The 18606-nt window shown below is 42.7% G+C and overlaps 1 protein-coding gene across 4 annotated transcripts in view; it reads right to left on the bottom strand.

The window, feature by feature from the left end:
• LOC134909702 (uncharacterized) overlaps positions 1-18606 on the bottom strand; it is a 147008-nt gene that overhangs the window by 23502 nt on the left and 104900 nt on the right. Inside the window, exon 2 of one of the 4 annotated variants that reach the window (XM_063916881.1) lies at positions 5251-5348. The exons of 2 other annotated variants lie outside the window; for them this stretch is intronic. The gene's annotated coding sequence lies outside the window, so the exon portion shown is untranslated. Of the gene's footprint in view, positions 1-4734; positions 4897-5250; positions 5349-18606 lie in introns of those variants that run through there. One more of the 4 variants, XM_063916880.1, reaches the window with a different exon arrangement.

Below are 18606 nucleotides of genomic sequence, written 5' to 3'. Positions count from 1 at the left end.
AGGGTATGGTAAGTACTGTATACTGTGTTATGCTTTACTACCCCAAAAGTTACTGCTGGGCCTGCTGTTTTTGCTTAGTACAGGGAACAATGTGTTTGCTTACTGTGGGGGGGCCAATGTGCTTTATTCCTGTGGGGATGAATGCTTCTGTTTGATCACTGCTGGGGGACAGTGTTAATGCTGTGGGCAATGTGTTTGATACAGTAACTACTGTACAGGGACCAATATGTTTTATTATTTTTCCACAGTGACAGGCCTCAAGGCGGACCAGGGCCCACCGTGCCCTCCAGGACCCGCCATCACCCGTCCACCCATCCTCCACTGGAGAGGCAAGCACAGCCCTCCCCATAGTAAGTACAGTACTTGTTTTTGTTACTGTATGAGTTTTTTTAATAAGGGCTAACTGTATGCATACAGTATACTGTATTTCTAAAGTGTTGAAAATGTGTGTGTGTGTCTCCCTCCTCTACACAAAAGACCTAATTATTCCCTATTATACAGTATACAGTATCAGCAACCTCATCTCCTCCCACCCTCCCCGGTCTGTCTTACTGAAAATTGTGCTACCATTTTTTGATCCACAGTTCAGCAGGAGGAAGCAGGGCCAAGCAGCCCTTCAGGCCCCAGCACGGACAGCTACGAGTGCTGGAGCAGCCCTGAGCCCCCGGAGCCAACCCTTTACTGTGCATCCTGCTCCTCCGATGAGGAGGTGGCAGCAGCACTGCCTCCTGTATGGACCAGGCCTCTCCCAGGCTGTAAGTACTGAACTGTACTGTACATCATGTTCTGTTGTTAATAATGATTTACAGTATGATGACCCTCTGGATTGCTGCCCTAAGCAAATTTGTATCTTCCCTGAAGCGGCTCAGTGTTGATAGTGTGATAGTATACTGTACGTAGTACTGTAGATACTGTACAACATACAGTAATACTGTAGTTGTCAAGCCATCTTACTGCTGGTCTTCCCCTGTTTTTCTGTATGGATACTGTACAGTACTGCACCTTTCTGCGCATGCTGTTCAAAGTAGAGTAGTATACAGTAGCTACAGTATAGTACATTAGGTACTGTAGAAGAACACAGATTTGTCTTTTGTATTAGTGATTGATTTGTTCTTCGGGCACTCCATGGTACAGCACATTACATTACAGTACACAGAATTTTGGGCTCCAGCATCAATAATCTTCTTACTGTACTTTATTGGTGTTCACATGTGCTGCCGTATGATATTGTATAGTATTTCTGTATGCTGTACTGTATTACTATCATTTCAGAAAGTGAACAATCATTTCTTTATCCACAGTGCATTCCCCCATACTACCAGAGGAGGAATCTGAGGATGGGGAGTGGCCTGAGACTCCTCCACTACCATGTAAGAACTACTGTACTGTACTGTACAGTACATTACTGACTGTACTGTCTCTAACTTTTAATAATACTGGTGGTCATTCCGAGTTTATCGCTAGCTGCATTTGTTCACTGTGTAGCGATCAGGCTAAAAATCTGCTTTTATGCGCATGCGTATGCACTGCAATGCGCAGGCACGTCGTATGACGGTTCCATGCCGTTTGAATGGAATCTATGGACGATTCCATTCACACGGCAGAACGCAAGAAGACTGACATGAAGGGGGCGTTTCTGGGTGTCAACTGACCGTTTTCAGGGAGTGTTTGGAAAAATGCAGGCATGTCGGAGAAAATGCAGGCGTGGCTGGCCGGTCGCTGGGCGGGTATATGACATCCAATCCTGACACGAATAGGCTGTAGTGATCACAAGGGCTGAGTAAGTTCAGAGCTACTGTACTCTGAAACTGCACAAACTGTTTTTGCAGAGCGCGGCTGCACAAGCGTTCGCACTCCTGCAAAGCTAAAATACACTCCCCAGTGGGCGGCGGCAAAGTGTTTGCATGGCTGCTAAAAACAGCTAGCGAGCGATCAACTCGGAATGACCTCCACTGTCTCTACACTACAGTACACAGTGGAGGATTTACCACAAGTTAACCTGCTCAGGTCCTGTAGGTCTCACGGGTCTCTGCTTGCCATAAGAGGCCAACCACTATACTATACTATACACTATAGGACATTTCTGGAGTATTTTGTACAGTATAACATACAGTACATTAATTTTGCATATAATTTTAAATTCCACAAAGGTGGGTGTGTAGTGGAGGGGGTTGGGTGGACAGTGTTATTTTAAGTACAGTATTGGGGATGCTGGATTGTTTGAGGGAGGGGTGCCCTAAATCTGCATTTTGATTAGGGCCCCATGAGGTCTACGGTAGAGAACTAAACCTACAGTACCTTCTCTACTGTAATTTAAATAAAACACCACATGTGCAGTGTAGATTATTGTAAAGTGTATCTCATGCCCCGCCTTTACCTTCTCTATCCATTCACTGTATTGTGTTTGTTCACATGGGTTCGAGGTACAGTACTGCACAGTAAACTGACAGTGCACTATTTTTTTACAGCAACGCCTGTAGAAGAGGTAGACCTCCAAGGTACAGTGCTGTAATTATTAATAACTTTCAGTATTAAGATCCCTCATGGCTGTTTACAGTATCAAGTGGGAATAATCTTCAGACTTCTGCAATGCTTGCTGAATCCAGTACAGTACAGTACTGTATGTTAAAATCTACTGCGATAAAGTACAGTATTTTAATGTATTCGCCATTCACCAGGTAAAAATCCAGTAAATACTGTAAGGTTGCCATTCATGTATAACTACAGTACCCCTAACATTGCCTAGGATTTTGACTTCCAAAATACTGTAGCCCTAGTAATGTACAGTACTGTGTATTTTTTCCAGTGGGGAGTGGTAGGGCATTGTGGGGATTTTCTTGTTACATTTCATATGTACTGTATGTTTATTCATGGCAGGGTTTAGGGAGGCACAGTAAGAGGAGGGTGGGACAAGCTGCCTCAGTAGCCCTCTCCTATCTGTAATTACAGTACAAAGTATTAATGTGCTGTATACTGTATTATGCTTTTCTACCCCAATATTTGCAGCCATGCAATGCTTTTGTACCTACTGTATGCTGGGGTGTAGGGCCAGACATGCTGGGCGTCCTCCTGTACGTCTGTGAAACTGATTGTAGAACTGTTCGTAGATGTGCTAAATGCAGCACATCTACAGTACATCTACGATCTGATCTGAAATAGGCCACAGGTGCGATGTGCACCTTGTGAAATTTAAACCATGTGGGGGTGAATGCTTATGTTTAATCACTCCTGGGGACAATGTGAATGCTGTGGCCAATGTGATCGATACAGTAACTACTGTACAGGGGCCAATGTGTTTTATTATTTTTCACCATTGACAGGCCTCCAGGAGGGTGAGGGCCAAACATGGTCTCCAGGACCCCCCAGCACTCCCGCTACTACCACCACCTAACCACCCACTTCATGATGCCGGCACATCTGTACCGTCAATAAGTAAGCATTCCTGCACTGTACATTGCTGTACATGTACTGTACACAGAAAAATACTGTAAAGTATAGGAAAAGTCTACATTACTGTGTATGGACACCTCTGTCCAGTAAGAACTTTACTGTCCTGAAAGAATCCAGCAGGACCATTGCTAGGTGTGGGTGAGCCGTTGATAAACTTGTGGAGAAAGCCAGAGGAAACAGTAGTCATTTTAGGGGAGACTAACTTAAAAGAGGCAGGTGCGATCAGGTTAGGGTTAGGCTGCAGGGGTGGGGGGGTTTAACATTGACAGTAGATGCTACAATAACTGGTGAGGGTTAGTATTACAGTGTAAGGAGAAGAGGGAGTTTAGGGATAGGCTGCAGGGAAGAGGGGTTTGGGTTAGTCACCGCCAGGGATGGATAAGTATAGGCATCGCTGGTGGAGGTTAAGGTTAGTCTATGGCATGGAGGGTTAGGGCTAAACTGTGGAGGGGTTTTTAGGGTTAGGCTGCAGAAAAGGTGGGTTAGAAGGTAGGGGGTATGGTAAGTTCTGTATACTGTACTTGCTGTACCTACTGTAACTACTTTCAGGATTGTCACCATTGAGTTGCCTAGTATTGTACAGTACTGTATTCTACTGGACTGTATACTGTATTATGATTTACTACTACCCCAAAATTCCCTCTGAGTGACACTAACAATACTGTAGAAATGTACTGTACATCCCGAAATGACAAAAAATGTTTTGTTTGTTTTTTGCAGTCCCACCACAGCCAGAATCCGGCAATCCACCTCCTCCCGGTAAGACATTTTTTGTTAAGGTTCATTTCACCACTGTTTCTCAACCTTATCTGTATCTAGATCTTATCTGTATCTTATCTGTATCTGTACAGTACTCAAGCTGTATTACTGTTCTAATACAGTACATTGTTTTTTATTTTCACAGAACTCCGAAGACTAATGTCATTGGCAAACACCCTGTTTGACTACTTTTATCGTTCTTTGTAAAAAATATTTATTATTACTGTACAGTATTTGTTGTTGTTCATTTAGTGTATTACAGTGCATCTTTATCCCAGCCAAAGTGGTTGTTTATTTTTTGGTTTCACATCACACCTGATGAACCTCTTCAACTGTGCCCAGACTAATTCAATAGGATTCCTGTCCAGTGACCTACAGTACACTAATATACAGTATATTAGCATACTGTACAGTACAGTAATTCAATCAATACAAAGTCAACTACAGTATATACTGTAAATACTGTACATACCGTACTGTATTGTACAATAATTAGTGAATACAGTAGATTAGAATGACACTCACTCTGGCGGTGTACATTGCCAATGTACTGTATTTGGCGGTGTGTGGTGCCAATTTATTCCTCTCTTTCATGAATTTTGCATTTCTTACACCCAACAAACTGCATTTGGCTCAGTGTACAGTAGTTCCGTGCATGGTGGGAAGAAGATAATAGAAATACAGTATCGTTAGTACAGTAGTAGTATTCGGATGTTCACAACATGTCACAACAATGCTTAACAAAGTGTCTCTCTAAATCTGACATTTCAGATACAGCCTACAGTACAGTACAGTATACTGTAGATGTCTGAAATTGAGTACTGCCAGGCAGGGGCAAAAGTAAAACTTTGATTAGCCCCATAGCAAAACCTTGAAAGCCCACCCTGCTGGTGTCAATATCAAATCCCATGCAAGAGAGAGAGGAACAAGAAAGAGAAGGGGGAGAGAGAAAGGGTTTCATGTTAAAAAATAGTCAGGAGCAAGAGAGATGATGTATATGTAGGAGGGGCCGGGTGTGGGCCGGGTATCTATTACACTTACCGAGGGTAGACCTTCTGCTCCCCTTTGGATGCCCCGGGTTCCCCTCGGGGGTGGCTCTGGCTCGCTAGACTGGAATGGCTGGGAGTCCTGGATGGTTCCTGTAAAGGAGACAACAACCTACATACGCACGGACTGAGAGGAGGGGAGGAGGGACACCCACGGGCGAGCTCAATAATAGGTCATCATTGGCACTTGTGGCCTCAGACTGGATGCCCTTGAGGTGCAGAAGCACCCGGTGCAACCACGGACGGAAACGCCCACGAAAAGTGGGAGGGGTGGGGTGACAAACTTACGTAACACACACGGCATACAGGTTTGCTCACCTGACTCTATCTTGCCCACTTGCATTACGAGCGATCACACTTCTGGTACCTAGGACAGGAATACGCGGGCGGAGGCACACACAAGCGAGCAGCTCTGTCACTGACTGGAACTTTGCACAGCTAACAGCCTACCTGCGAGGAGAGCCTGACTGGGAAGTAATGCGTGGAGGTGGACCTCGACTGGGTACCTGCTGCCTAGCGCCTAAGCGATGCTTGCGGCCTGATCAATCTACAGCCCCCTAACCACTATGAGGTGGAATATCGCAGAACGCTATGCGCACAGGAAATACTGTACAATGCAGAAACATACAGTGACATATGTACAATACTGTACCTACAGTCTATAAGAATACAGTGACACACAATACCTAGAGCAAACCACCAAGTAGGCGCACAGTACCAATGATGTTGATAAAAAACAATTTATTGACATAAAAACAATAACAGACTCATTAAAAGACCACAACAATACACAGAGCATATAACTGAGGTATTATAAGCCTCTAATACACACATAAGATGTATTAATATGTGAAAGGGACGCTGAAATACGGGAGAGCCCGTCTCTGTAGGATAGGGTTAATCTCTCACATTAATTCCATATCAAACAGTTCAAATGGAAATGAAATCCTGCAAAATGATGTAATAAGCGTCTATGACCATAGAGGTGTCCAGATTTAAATACTGTTTCCTTGGAGCAAAATGTGAATAATAAACCAACCGATTGCTGTTACTCACTGAGACGTAGTGATCTCTTACTGCACGGGATAGGTAGTTGAGAAGCCGCTTGTTATCACCCTGTGCATGGGTGAGACATCCGTCAGCGGTGTATTCAGGTGAGAACCGTTCCCTTCAGTGCGGCACCAAGTGAGTGTATCAAACCACCGTGCAGATCCCCCAGCTTACTGAGCAACGCCCGGCCGGGCAAGGTGTAGCAGTGTTCCAAATGCAGGGGAAATTTGAGTGGGATGATTAGATCGCAGGCTGAATCATTCACCAGCAGCTTGTAACAGACGGCTGATAGCAATGAATGTTGCGCTCCATGGGACACTTAATGGTCAAATGTGGCCCTTTCTTCTGTACCCTCAACGCGTTTCTCCGCACCTCAGGCGGCTTCTTCAAGAGGCAGAGTGTGGGCAACATGGGGACATAACTGTGGCCATGCCCCTCCCCTATGAAGCCAATCCCCATGTTTTTTGCCTAACTGTTTTGCCTGGGGGGGGGGGAGAGAGGGGGGGGTGCCAGTGGAAACTTTCGCACTGGGCGCCACAAGGTGTGGAACCAGCCCTGCACGTACAGTATGCTCCCACAGTGCCAGATAAACGTACTGTATGCCCCCACAGTGCCAGATACATGTACTGTATGCCCCCACAGTGCCAGATACACATACTGTACAGTATGCCCCCAAAGTGCCAGACAAACATACTGTACATTATTACCGCATGTTTATTTTACTATTAAAGGCAGCATTTTTAGGTACAGTAGATTCAAATTTAGAGGTGGCAGCTACTGTATCCCCTACAGTATACTGTACAGAATGCTGTGTTCCTGGACTTCCCTCTTAATTAATGCTAGCCATCACCTTTGCTGAAACACCTTCATATTCAAATAACTACAGTACACTGTAGTTCCCGACAGGTAATTTAATTATTCCAGAAATAAAGCATGTTGTCCCTCCAGTGGAGAGGGTCATGTTGGGAGGTACAGTATGATACAGTGCAGTAGCAGCAGGGGGCTTAGGGGTCTATTTAGTAATTTACTAAGCCTTGGAAGGAGATAAAGTGGTAGGAGATAAAGGGTAACATGTACTAAGCAGTGATAAAAGTGGAGAAGTGAGCCAGTGGAGAAGTTGCCCATGGCAACCAATCAGCATTAACGTAACTTTAATAAGTTGAATACTATAAAAGTATACAGAGCAGCTGAATGGTTGCCATAGGCACCTTCTCCACTGGCTTTCTTCTCCACTTTTATCACTGCTTAGTAGATGTTCCCCAAAGTACCAGCCAATCAGATCCTACAGTAACTGCCATGTAACTGGACGTAGCATTAGTGTATACTGTAAATGCAGAAATCAGTGGCATACTGTATAATGTACAAATGACCTGTACTTACTGTGCTTACTATACCAGCGAGATGATCCTTCAGTAGAAAAAGTTTGTGGTAGAAAAAGTAGAATACAGCAACAACTTGACTTTGAAGTCAGCAGAAGCGGCAGAATGTATCTCAAGGGCTTGCATGGGTGATACAGCCGAAGAGACGAATCCAGTAGCAAGTCTACACTGTAAGATGCAGAATCACAGAATGGATAGCTTCTTGTGTCTACAAAGTGGCTTTATACAGTATGAGGTGTCTATAAAGTGTGTGGCCACTCTGTGTGCGGTGCCACCAAGTCTGTAATACCAATTATCAAAAAGGAAGACTCATTTGTGTGAGCTCTTAGCGGCTGACACCTTAGACCAGCGTTTTTCAACCCATGTGCCGCGGCTGGTTGACAAGTGTGCCACAGAGTCAGAGTCCCCTTCACTAACTGTGGACCTGGACAGCGGACACGCGGCAGCGCTGGGCTCTTCTGGGAGTGCCTGAGCCGTGACCTATAGTGACGCGGCGGCATGGCATCCCAGGTCACACGCGCTGCATAGCATGGTTGGCAGCATGCCCGCCCACCAGCCATCCCGTACGACCGTCTGCCATCCAGCCCGCATACCGGCCCCACTCGCCAGCTAACCAGCCAGGTAGCTAGTCTGCCTGCATGCTTGTCTATCGCTCACAGATCTGCACTGTGAGTTTCACTCCAGCCGATGAGGGACCTGAGCTCCTTTCTCTTCTACCAGCAGGTAGCGATCAATGTATTTTATTTATTTTTATTTTGGGAGCAAATGTGTGTTTTAATACTATGGGGGCTAGTGTGTGTGTTTTTTGTTCTTGAGGAGGCAAATGTTTGCTTTTATTTGTGAGGGGACAAATGTTTGTTTTTTTATTCTGAGGGGGCAAATGTTTGTTTTCATTTGTGAGGAGACAAATGTGTGTGGGAGTTTTCTCTGGTGGCAAATGTATTTATTTTATTACTGTGAGTGCCCATGTGTTTCTTTTATTACCGTGGGGGCCACTATGTGTGTTTTCCCCCGTGGAGGACTGGTGTGCCTCAGCAATTGAAAAATATTGTTTGTTGTGCCGCGAGTTGAAAAAGTTAGAAAATCACTGTCTTAGACAATGCTGCTAATTGCCATTGTGTGCATTGCCGGTGGGTCTGCCCTGCTATTGGTCGAACACAATGCAAATGCACCTGTATCAGAATTTGGAAAATAATGTCATCCTTTGTCATACAGTATTTGATAGCAAGTTAACATGTAGTGTTTATGCTAATGCTACCCGGCAATTTGTACAGAACATAACGACAATATCCATAGCTAGCGTGATCGGGCAGCAGTGTGCCTGGAGACCACCTGGTAGTTATACTGTGCATTCATGAGATACTGCAGGTACCCAGTTGCACTTTGCATTCAATATTTCTGCCCATTTGAAGCAAACAGACCAGAAAGGATGTCTAAAAATAGAAATGCTGTTTATGCTAATGTGATCCTGCAATTTGTACACACTGTAACGACAATATCCATAGCTAGCATGATCGGCCGGCAGTGTGCCTGGAGACCATCTGGTAGTCATACTGTGCATTCATGAGTTACTGTAGGTACCCAGTTGCACTTTGCATTCAATATTTCTGCCCATTTGAAACAACAGAGACACAAAGCTAGTCTGAAATAGGATTGCTACTTATGCTAATATTATCCATCATTTTGTACACAATGTAACGACTAGATGAATAGCGTGAACAGGGCTGCAGCGTGGCCTTGTATTTAGTAGAAGCGGACTTTTTTTATATAACGAGAAGTAGAAACTTAAAACACCAAATAACTTTATTGTATTAAAAAAGAATAAATAAATAAAATAATAAATGGGTGCCGAGACCTGGGTCTTCAAGCATTGCAGGCAGCCGCTGTTACAGTTAGGCCACAGCCGACCATGGTAGAGGTGGGCCCTCCGGGTGTATATGTCATGTGTTGTATCTTGGTGCTTTAAAAAAAAAGGTAGCTGCTTACGCTAATGCTAACTGGCAGTTTGTACACACTGTAACGACAATATCCACAGCTAGCGTGATTGGGCAGCAGTGTGCCTGGAGACCACCTGGTAGTTATACTGTGCATTAATGAGATACTGTAGGTACCCAGTTGCACTTTGCATTCAATATTTCTGCCCATTTGAAACAAATACAACAGAAAGGATGTCTTAAATAGAAATGCTGTTTATGCTAATGCTAACCAGCAGTTTGTACACACTGTAACGACAATATCCATAGCTAGCGTGATCGGGCGGCAGTGTGCATGGAGACCATCTGGTAGTCATACTGTGCATTCATGAGATACTGTAGGTACCCAGTTGCACTTTCCATTCAATATTTCTGCCCATTTGAAACAACAGAGACACAAAGCTAGTCCGAAATAAGATTGCTGCTAATGCTAATATTATCCATCAGTTTCTACACAACGTAGCGACTAGATGAATTGAGTGAACAGGGCAGCAGCGTGGCCTTGTATTTAGTATAAGCTGACTTTTTTTTATATAATGAGAAGTAGAAACTTAAAACACTAAATAACTTTATTGTATTAAAAAAGAATAAATAAATTTAAATAAAATAATAAATGGGTACCGAACTCCGTATCGAACCCGGGTCTTCAAGCATTGCAGGCAGCCGCTGTTCTAGCAAGGCCACAGCCAACCATGGTAGAGGTGGGCCCTCCGGGTGTATATGTCATGTGTTGTATCTTGGTGCTTTAAAAAAAAAAAGGTAGCTGCTTACGCTAATGTGATCCTGCAATTTGTACACACTGTAACGACAATATCCATAGCTAGCATGATCGAGCGGCAGTGTGGCTGGAGACCATCTGGTAGTGACTGAAACACAAAGCTAGTCCAAAATAATTCCCATATAAAGCCAATCAGCAGGTGGCGCTATGAAGGGTCCATTGGCTATTTGAGGCATGCGCTGTAGAGTTTAGGAAAAGCGACATCTGGTGGACAGAAAGTAGAATGAACATTACAATTATAACGTGATGTCACATTTACAATGCAACTTATAACAAGAGTTATAGCGCAAGGAGCTGGCGCGAGTTGCATGTCGCCCGCTATGCGGTACGCAGCATTGATATATCAGGACACATCTGTACTAGCACAAACTGCCATGACTAATTCCTACCATTCTTACAGACCACTCCTATGCATAGCAATAGATTGACCTACATAGAAGCGAAAACACATCTTGATGGACTTTTGTCTAAAATGGAATCATCCTTTTCCTTTAAAAAAGATCACAGATTTTACAAATTCGGTAACAAGAGCAGTAAATTGTTGTTGAATATTTGAAAAGGTCAGAAAACCCTGATGGTTGTTAGGCCCCTGCGTCAAGAGGATGCCACTTTGACAAACTCTAATGAACAAATTGCCTCGGTAATGTCTGCTTACAACACCTCCCTATATTCCAAACCTCAATCCCCTCCAAACTCTGCAGTAAATGAGTTTTGGGTTGATTTGACGATTCCCCAGGTCCCAGCTGACCTACTAGAATCCTTGACTAAACCAATCTCTGAGGAGGAGGTCTCCAAGGATACCCACAGGAATTTTTTAAAATTCTCTACCCCAAATTGACGCCGTTATTGACTGTCTGTTTTAATAGGATTATGCAGTTGGAGGCACTCCCATCCTACTTTAACTCAGCCACAATTACTGTTATACCCAAACAAGGCAGGGACCTCTCGGACCCAGGCTTGTACCGCCCCATATCGTTGCTGAACACTGATTACAAGAACCTAATCGACTAAAACATGTCTTGCCACACATAGTACACAAAGACCAAACTGGTTTTATTATTGGTAGGAGCTCTACTCTCAATATAAGGTGGGTATTAGCAGTAATAGTGAATTCCCAAACAACTGGCCATTCATCTAAGGAAGCGATCTTGGCGTTAGACGCTGAGAAAGCTTTTGATAAGGTTCACTGGGAACATTTATTCTCATCTCTGACTCGCTTTGGTTTTCCAAATAGTTTTATACAGGTTTTACAATTATTATATACTGAGCCGGGGACTTGAGTGTTGTGCAATGGATATCTGTCTATTCCTTTCAAAATTCAACAGGGAATGAGGCAGGGATGCCAGCTTTCCCCACTGTTATTCGCGGTGGCACTGGAACCGCTAGCTATCATACTGCGACAGTCACACCTGTATCAGGGTATTATGATTGGATCTGTTGATCTCCGCCTGGCTCTATTTGCCGATGATATGATGTTATTTATGTCCAATCCTTCTTACTCTTTACCAATAATATTAGATATTACTGCACACTTAGGGACTATCTCTGGCTACAGAATAAATACAAACAAGTCTGAACTTATGTTCTTGGGCTCTCCTGATCTGTCCCCGACAGTGATTGGAGACATCAAAGTAGTAACGTAACATTTTAAATATCTAGGGGTGCATATACCGAGATGGGTATCTAAACTCTATTCTTTAAATTTTACACCTCTGGTGACCTCAGTGCTTAAGTTATTGGATTCCTGGCAATCCTTAACGTTATCATTAATCGGCCGGATTGCAGTGCTTAAATCGGTTATTTTTCTGAAGATTATGTATGCTATGCAGATGCTGCCAATCCGATTATCTGATTCAGATGTGAAAAAATTATACAAGGGTTTCTCTGCCTTTATCTGGAACTCCAAACGTCCTAGGATTGCACAAACTAAACTCCATCTTTCCAGGATGGACGGTGGCTTGTGGTTGCCAGACTTGACAAAATTTTCTCACTCTATATTTGTTAGGTATATTACGGATTGGCTTTTGGAAAGAGAGCAGTTCTTGGTATATGCACTAGACTGTACGTTCTGCTTCCCTTACTCTCCAGGAGCATTATTGCACATGTCGAGGTGGTCTGTACCGCACACATTCTTAATAATATATTTTTTAGGGATACCTACTATTCCTGGTGGGCAATCAACAAGATTCTTGATAGGGATCCCCGTGTTTCACCAATGAGCCCTCTCTGGGGTAATCCCCAATTTCCTCCCGGCATGGATTCTCCGGCATTTGTTCAGTTGAAAACTAAAGGCCTTAGAATTACATCCGATGTTTATGACCCTAGAGGCAAGCTGTTGTCCTACTCCAACTTTAAAGACGTGTATGGTCTATCTGATCAATACCTATACCCCTATCTCCTGGTTAAACATTTTGTCATGTCTTCATATGGTGTACAACTAACCCCCACGTCTTCTGATTCGCTATTGACACTATTGAATTTAGTTAAAAGTCTCCCTTACAGAACAAAATATCTATACAATGACCTTGTGCAGATGACCACCTCGTTTATTTGGAACAAAGTGTACGCTCCCTGGTGCTTAGATTTGAACATAGATATTATTGGTGAGCAAATGTTTAAGAGTCATGCTTTTGTGATGAAATCTCTCCACTCATTACAAGAAACTCATTTAAAAATTATACACAGAGCTTACGTCTCCCAAGCACAAAGACGGCACTACGTGTCTAGTGAAATGGGTCACTGCCTGAAATGTGGAGCTACCTCAGCGACACTTTTGCATAACCTGCGGTCATGTGGGGTTATTAAGAAATTCTGGAACAAGATAATTCAATATATAGCCCTGACATTTTCCTGCAGGGTCACATTGGATCCTTGTACGTTGCTTTTTGCAGATTTCCGAAACTGGGATCTGGGCTCAACTACCTTTGATCTACGCCCGTTCCTGATCTTATTGGTGACAATGGCGAAAAAACTGATTATAACGCTATGGATCTCCCAAGCTACACCTAGAATAGAAGCTTTACATAATATGCTCTTTAAAACGTTATATTTTGACAGGTATGCTACTATGTCTGACGTGGAGACAGGAGTGGTGAGATTTTATCGTAAATGGGGGCCATATCTTGAGTCTTTACCGGAGGACACTAAAACTAAAATCTTTCAATTATTTGAGCACACTGATTGGTTTCACTATAGGAAACTTCATGAGAATATTCATATACTGGAGTGATGTATTTGTATGTTTCCTTGTTGCTACGGAAATATACTACTATGATGTCACTGTTTATAGAGACGTTGTATGATATTGATACATACTTTGCTGTCTTTAACAGAAGTGCAGATGCTATGTATTGACACAGACCACACAACATGTAAATGGTTACAACTGCAAGTTCCCCCTCCCTCTCCCCCTCCACATTTACTCTTCCCTGCCCCTTTTTTCCTTGTCTTCCCTTTTCTCTCTTTCTTTTTCTATTTATCTATCTCTAATAACAATTTCTGTGGTATTTTGTATTGTTTGACAGACGCAATGGAATAATTTGTTGTTTGCATACGGATTGCTTTTCACCACAATCCGATCACCGGTTTTTTTGAACTTATAATACTTGAATCTGTTTCCTCTGATCATTGTATGTTACTCTATTTCTTGAGCGAATACTCAGATGTACCTTCTATTGTGTCTGCTACCTGCAATCTTTGTACAACTTGATAAAATCTAATAAATATATTTTGAAAAAAATAAAAATCACTAAGCAAAACATATTTTCAGAAACACAAAGTAAACATTTAAACACAACTACAAACTATGTAAGCTCTCCCTTCCCTCATGTGCCTCTAATCCTCTCTCTGTACGTATCTTCATAAGAAGACTCCCTTTGGTGACACAAAGGGGGTAATTCTGAGTTGATCGCAGCAGCAAGTTTGTTAGCAATTGGGCAAAACCATGTGCACTGCAGGGGGGGCGGATATAACATTTGCAGAGAGAGTTAGATTTGGGTGGGTTATATTGTTTCTGTGCAGGGTAAATACTGGCTGCTTTATTCTTACACTGCAATCTAGATTCCAGTTTGAACACACCCCACCCAAATCTAACTCTATCTGCACATGTTATATCTGCCCCTCCTGCAGTGCACATGGTTTTGCCCAACTGCTAACAAAATTGCTGCTGCGATCAACTTGGAATGACCACCAAAATCCTTAGCCTGTCATTCAACCAGAAACTTTATAATGTGCTGTTTTATGATGCTACTATGTTTATATCCTTGTACTTGTTCTCTATTGTATTGAACTGTAAGACACTGACTTCATGTGTTGCCAAATTGTACACTATGGGGGTAATTCCAAGTTGATCGCAGCAGGACATTTTTTAGCAGTTGGGCAAAACCATGTGCACTGCAGGGGAGGCAGATATAACATTTGCATAGAGAGTTAGATTTGGGTGTGGTGAGTTCAATCTGCAATCTAAATTGCAGTGTAAAAATAAAGCAGCCAGTATTTACCCTGCACAGAAACAAAATAACCCACCCAAATCTAACTCTCTCTGCAAATGTTATATCTGCACCCCCTGCAGTGCACATGGTTTTGCCCAACTGCTAAAAAATGTCCTGCTGCGATCAACATGGAATTACCCCCTATGCTGTGCATTATAAAGTGAGGCTTGGCTTATTAAGTGAGTTTGAAACAGCAGCAGGTGAGTAAGAATACAGCAACAGGTGAGTTTTAAAATACACCAAGTAACACACAAATTTGCAATACCATTAACATCTGATACAATGTTTGGCCTTGTGCAGTGCAATGGATGTAAAGCATTTGTTTGGAAAGAGGCAGCGTGGAGACTCAGCTGCTGTCCAATCTGTGAGCAATTTTCTCTGCTGAAGGAGGAGATAGCAAAACTGCATGCTGAGATTTGTAGGATGTCTGTGTCTTTGAAGCCTCCACTGCCTCAGAGAGCCACCAGAAGACATTCTGCCTGGACTACTGTGGGCTCTCAAGGGCAGAGATTTCCAGAGGGACACAGACACCTCCCGCAAGCGGTGACACTGCAAAACTCGTATGCTACTCTTGCAGGGCTGGAAGATACAACTAATAGAGGCACTACAGAACAGGAGGATATGGGGACATCTACCAACTATAGGAACAGGAAATGGAACAGGAAAATTGAATCTCCAAAAAGGACTGCACTTCTCTTGGGAGATTCCATTATTAGAGGAATACATCTGGGAAATGCAAATGAAGTAGAGAAACAAGTAAGGTGCTTACCTGGAGCCACAGCTCCAAGGGATAAAGAGCGCATGCTAAGAATTGTGAAGGCAGCAAGAAAAGATGGGGAGGTGGATGTCATTGTCCACCTAGGGACAAATGACCTGGCAAATGCTGAACTCATGGCTGTAAAAGATGAATTCAGGAAGTTAGGGACTGCTCTGAAGCAGGTGGCAACCACTGTATCTTTTTCAGAAGTATTGCCAGTACACAGAGGGGAAGACAGAACTCATTGCATCAGAAACTTCAATGTTTGGCTAAGGACATGGTGCAATGAGGAGAGATTTGGATTTATAGGCCATAGTCACACCATCTGGCAAGATAGGAGCTTATACAAAAGTGACGGCCTGCACCCATCTTCAAGGGGAACGAGAATACTAACTGAACAGTTTGGATGCTTCATCAAGAACTATTTAAACTAACAAAGGGGGGCAGTGAACCAAATAGGAATAAAGAAATCTGCTCCCCCAACACAGAGGTATTGGTTCTGCAGGCAAAGGGAATAGGAAGCATATCCACAACAACAGAAGATAATTCAGATCAAAACCAAATAAAAATAGGCAGAGAGAAGAACATAGCTAGAAACAGAAAAAGCACAAACAAAACTCTAAAAGCTATGTGTGCAAATGCTAGGAGCTTAGGAAATAAAATCCCAGAACTAACTGCAATAATGACAAGGGATGATCTAGATATTGTGGCAATTACAGAGTCATGGTACAATGAAAATCATGACTGGGACATAGCTATACCGGGATATACTTTATTTAGGAAGGACAGAATTGGAAAAATCGGAGGAGGGGTAGCAATGTATGTAAAAAATGCCATAAATACTACATTAATACAAAGTATTGAAGAAAAAACTGAGGCCCTTTGGGTGACCATAGAAACAGGGGAAAAGTTGATTATTCGTATTGGCGTGATATACAGGCCACCAGGTCAGGAAGAGGAACTTGACAAGAACCTATTGCAGGACATAACTAAAATGGCATTAAAATGAGAGGTAATAATCATGGGAGACTTTAATCTTCCGGATGTAAACTGGGAGGTGTCTGTTGCTAGTTCCACTAGAAGTAGGAACATTTTAAATTCCCTTCAGGGAGCATCCCTCCACCAATTGGTGAGGGAGCCCACTCGGAAAGACGCAATATTAGACTTAATACTTACAAATGGAGACAGATTATCGGACGTAAAGGTGGGTGAAAACCTGGGATCCAGTGATCATCAAGCAGTATGGTTCAGCATTAAGACAGAGACTGACTCGTCCCATACAAAAACAAAGGTGTTGGATTTTAGGAAGGCTGATTTTGTAGGGATGGGAAAATGTGTAAGCGATTCTTTGGCAGAGTGGAGGAACTTGGAAACAGTGCAGGAGAGGTGGTAAACATTCAAATGTGCAATATTGAAGGCAACAGACCTTTGTATCAAAACTGTTAGGAAAAACACAAGGAAAAGGAAGCCAGTGTGGTTTGCAAAAGAAGTAGCAAATATTGTGAGAGCAAAAAAGATGGCTTTTAGGAAATATAAGCAGACACAAAATAATGAAGACAAAAAGATATATCTTGTTAGACAGAAGGAGACAAAGAAGGTAATCAGATGTGCAAAGGCACAAGCTGAGGAGAAAATGGCCCAGTCAGTGGGTAAAGGAGGCAAAACTTTTTTTAGGTATATAGGCGAAAAGAGAAAAACAAAAGGCGGAATTATAAAACTAAAGACGGACACTGGGAGTCTTGTTGAAGGAGACAATTTAATAGCAGATCATCTTAATGATTATTTTTGCTCAGTATTTACTACTGAAAGAGAGGGGAAGGGGCCACAGTTAAGTTGCAGGGATATTCAGGAAAATGAAACAAGTACATTTACAGAGGAGAAGGTCCTAACAGAACTCTCAAAGCTGAAAGTGGACAAATCTATGGGGCCAGATGGGATACATCCAAGGATATTAAAAGAACTTAAAGAGGTGCTGGTAGCACCATTGACAGAATTATTCAACCAGTCATTAGCTACAGGAGAAATTCCAGGGGACTGGAAAAGAGCAAACGTAGTCCCACTGCACAAAAGTGGAAGCAAGGAAGAGGCAAACAACTACAGACCAGTGAGTCTTACATCAGTAGTAGGGAAATTGATGGAAACACTCTTAAAAGAAAGAGTTGTAGATTATCTCAAATCCGGCAATTTACTGGATCCCAAACAGCATGGATTCACTGGGGGGAGATCATGTCAAACAAATCTTATTGACTTTTTTGATTGTGTGACTAAAGTGATGGATAAAGGTGGAGCCATGGATATAGCTTATCTAGACTTTAGTAAGGCTTTTGACACAGTTCCACATCGCAGACTGCTAAATAAACTTGAAAGTTTGGGATTGGATATTAGGATTATTGAATGGATAAGATCTTGGTTGAAGGATAGAAAACAGAGAGTTGTGGTAAATGGAGTGTATTCACTGGAGGGAAATGTTACCAGTGGAGTACCCCAGGGATCTGTACTTGGACCAGTGCTTTTTAATATCTTTATTGGTGACATTGCAAATGGTATTAAAGGGAAAGTATGCCTTTTTGCAGATGACACAAAGGTATGCAACAGGGTAGACACACCAGGTGGGGTAAAACAAATGATTGAGGATCTAGGTAGACTAGAGGAATGGTCAAGAGTCTGGCAATTACAGTTTAATGCCAAAAAATGCAAAATCATGCACTTGGGTCTCAAAAATCCTAAAGCTAAATACAGTATTAATGGCACTATACTGGAAACTACTGAGGAGGAAAGGGATCTAGGAGTCACTATTTCAGGTGACTTAAAAGCAGGTAAGAAATGTAACAAGGCAATGAGGAAGGCTAGTCAGATGCTTGGCTGCATTGGGAGAGGAATCAGCAGCAGAAAGAAAGAAGTAATAATGCCACTGTATAGGTCAT

This window comes from Pseudophryne corroboree, chromosome 4 (genome assembly GCF_028390025.1).
Source record: "Pseudophryne corroboree isolate aPseCor3 chromosome 4, aPseCor3.hap2, whole genome shotgun sequence".
NCBI lineage: Eukaryota > Metazoa > Chordata > Amphibia > Anura > Myobatrachidae > Pseudophryne > Pseudophryne corroboree.
Note: the sequence above shows the minus strand (reverse complement) of the source record. Positions and strands in the feature narration are given on the sequence as shown.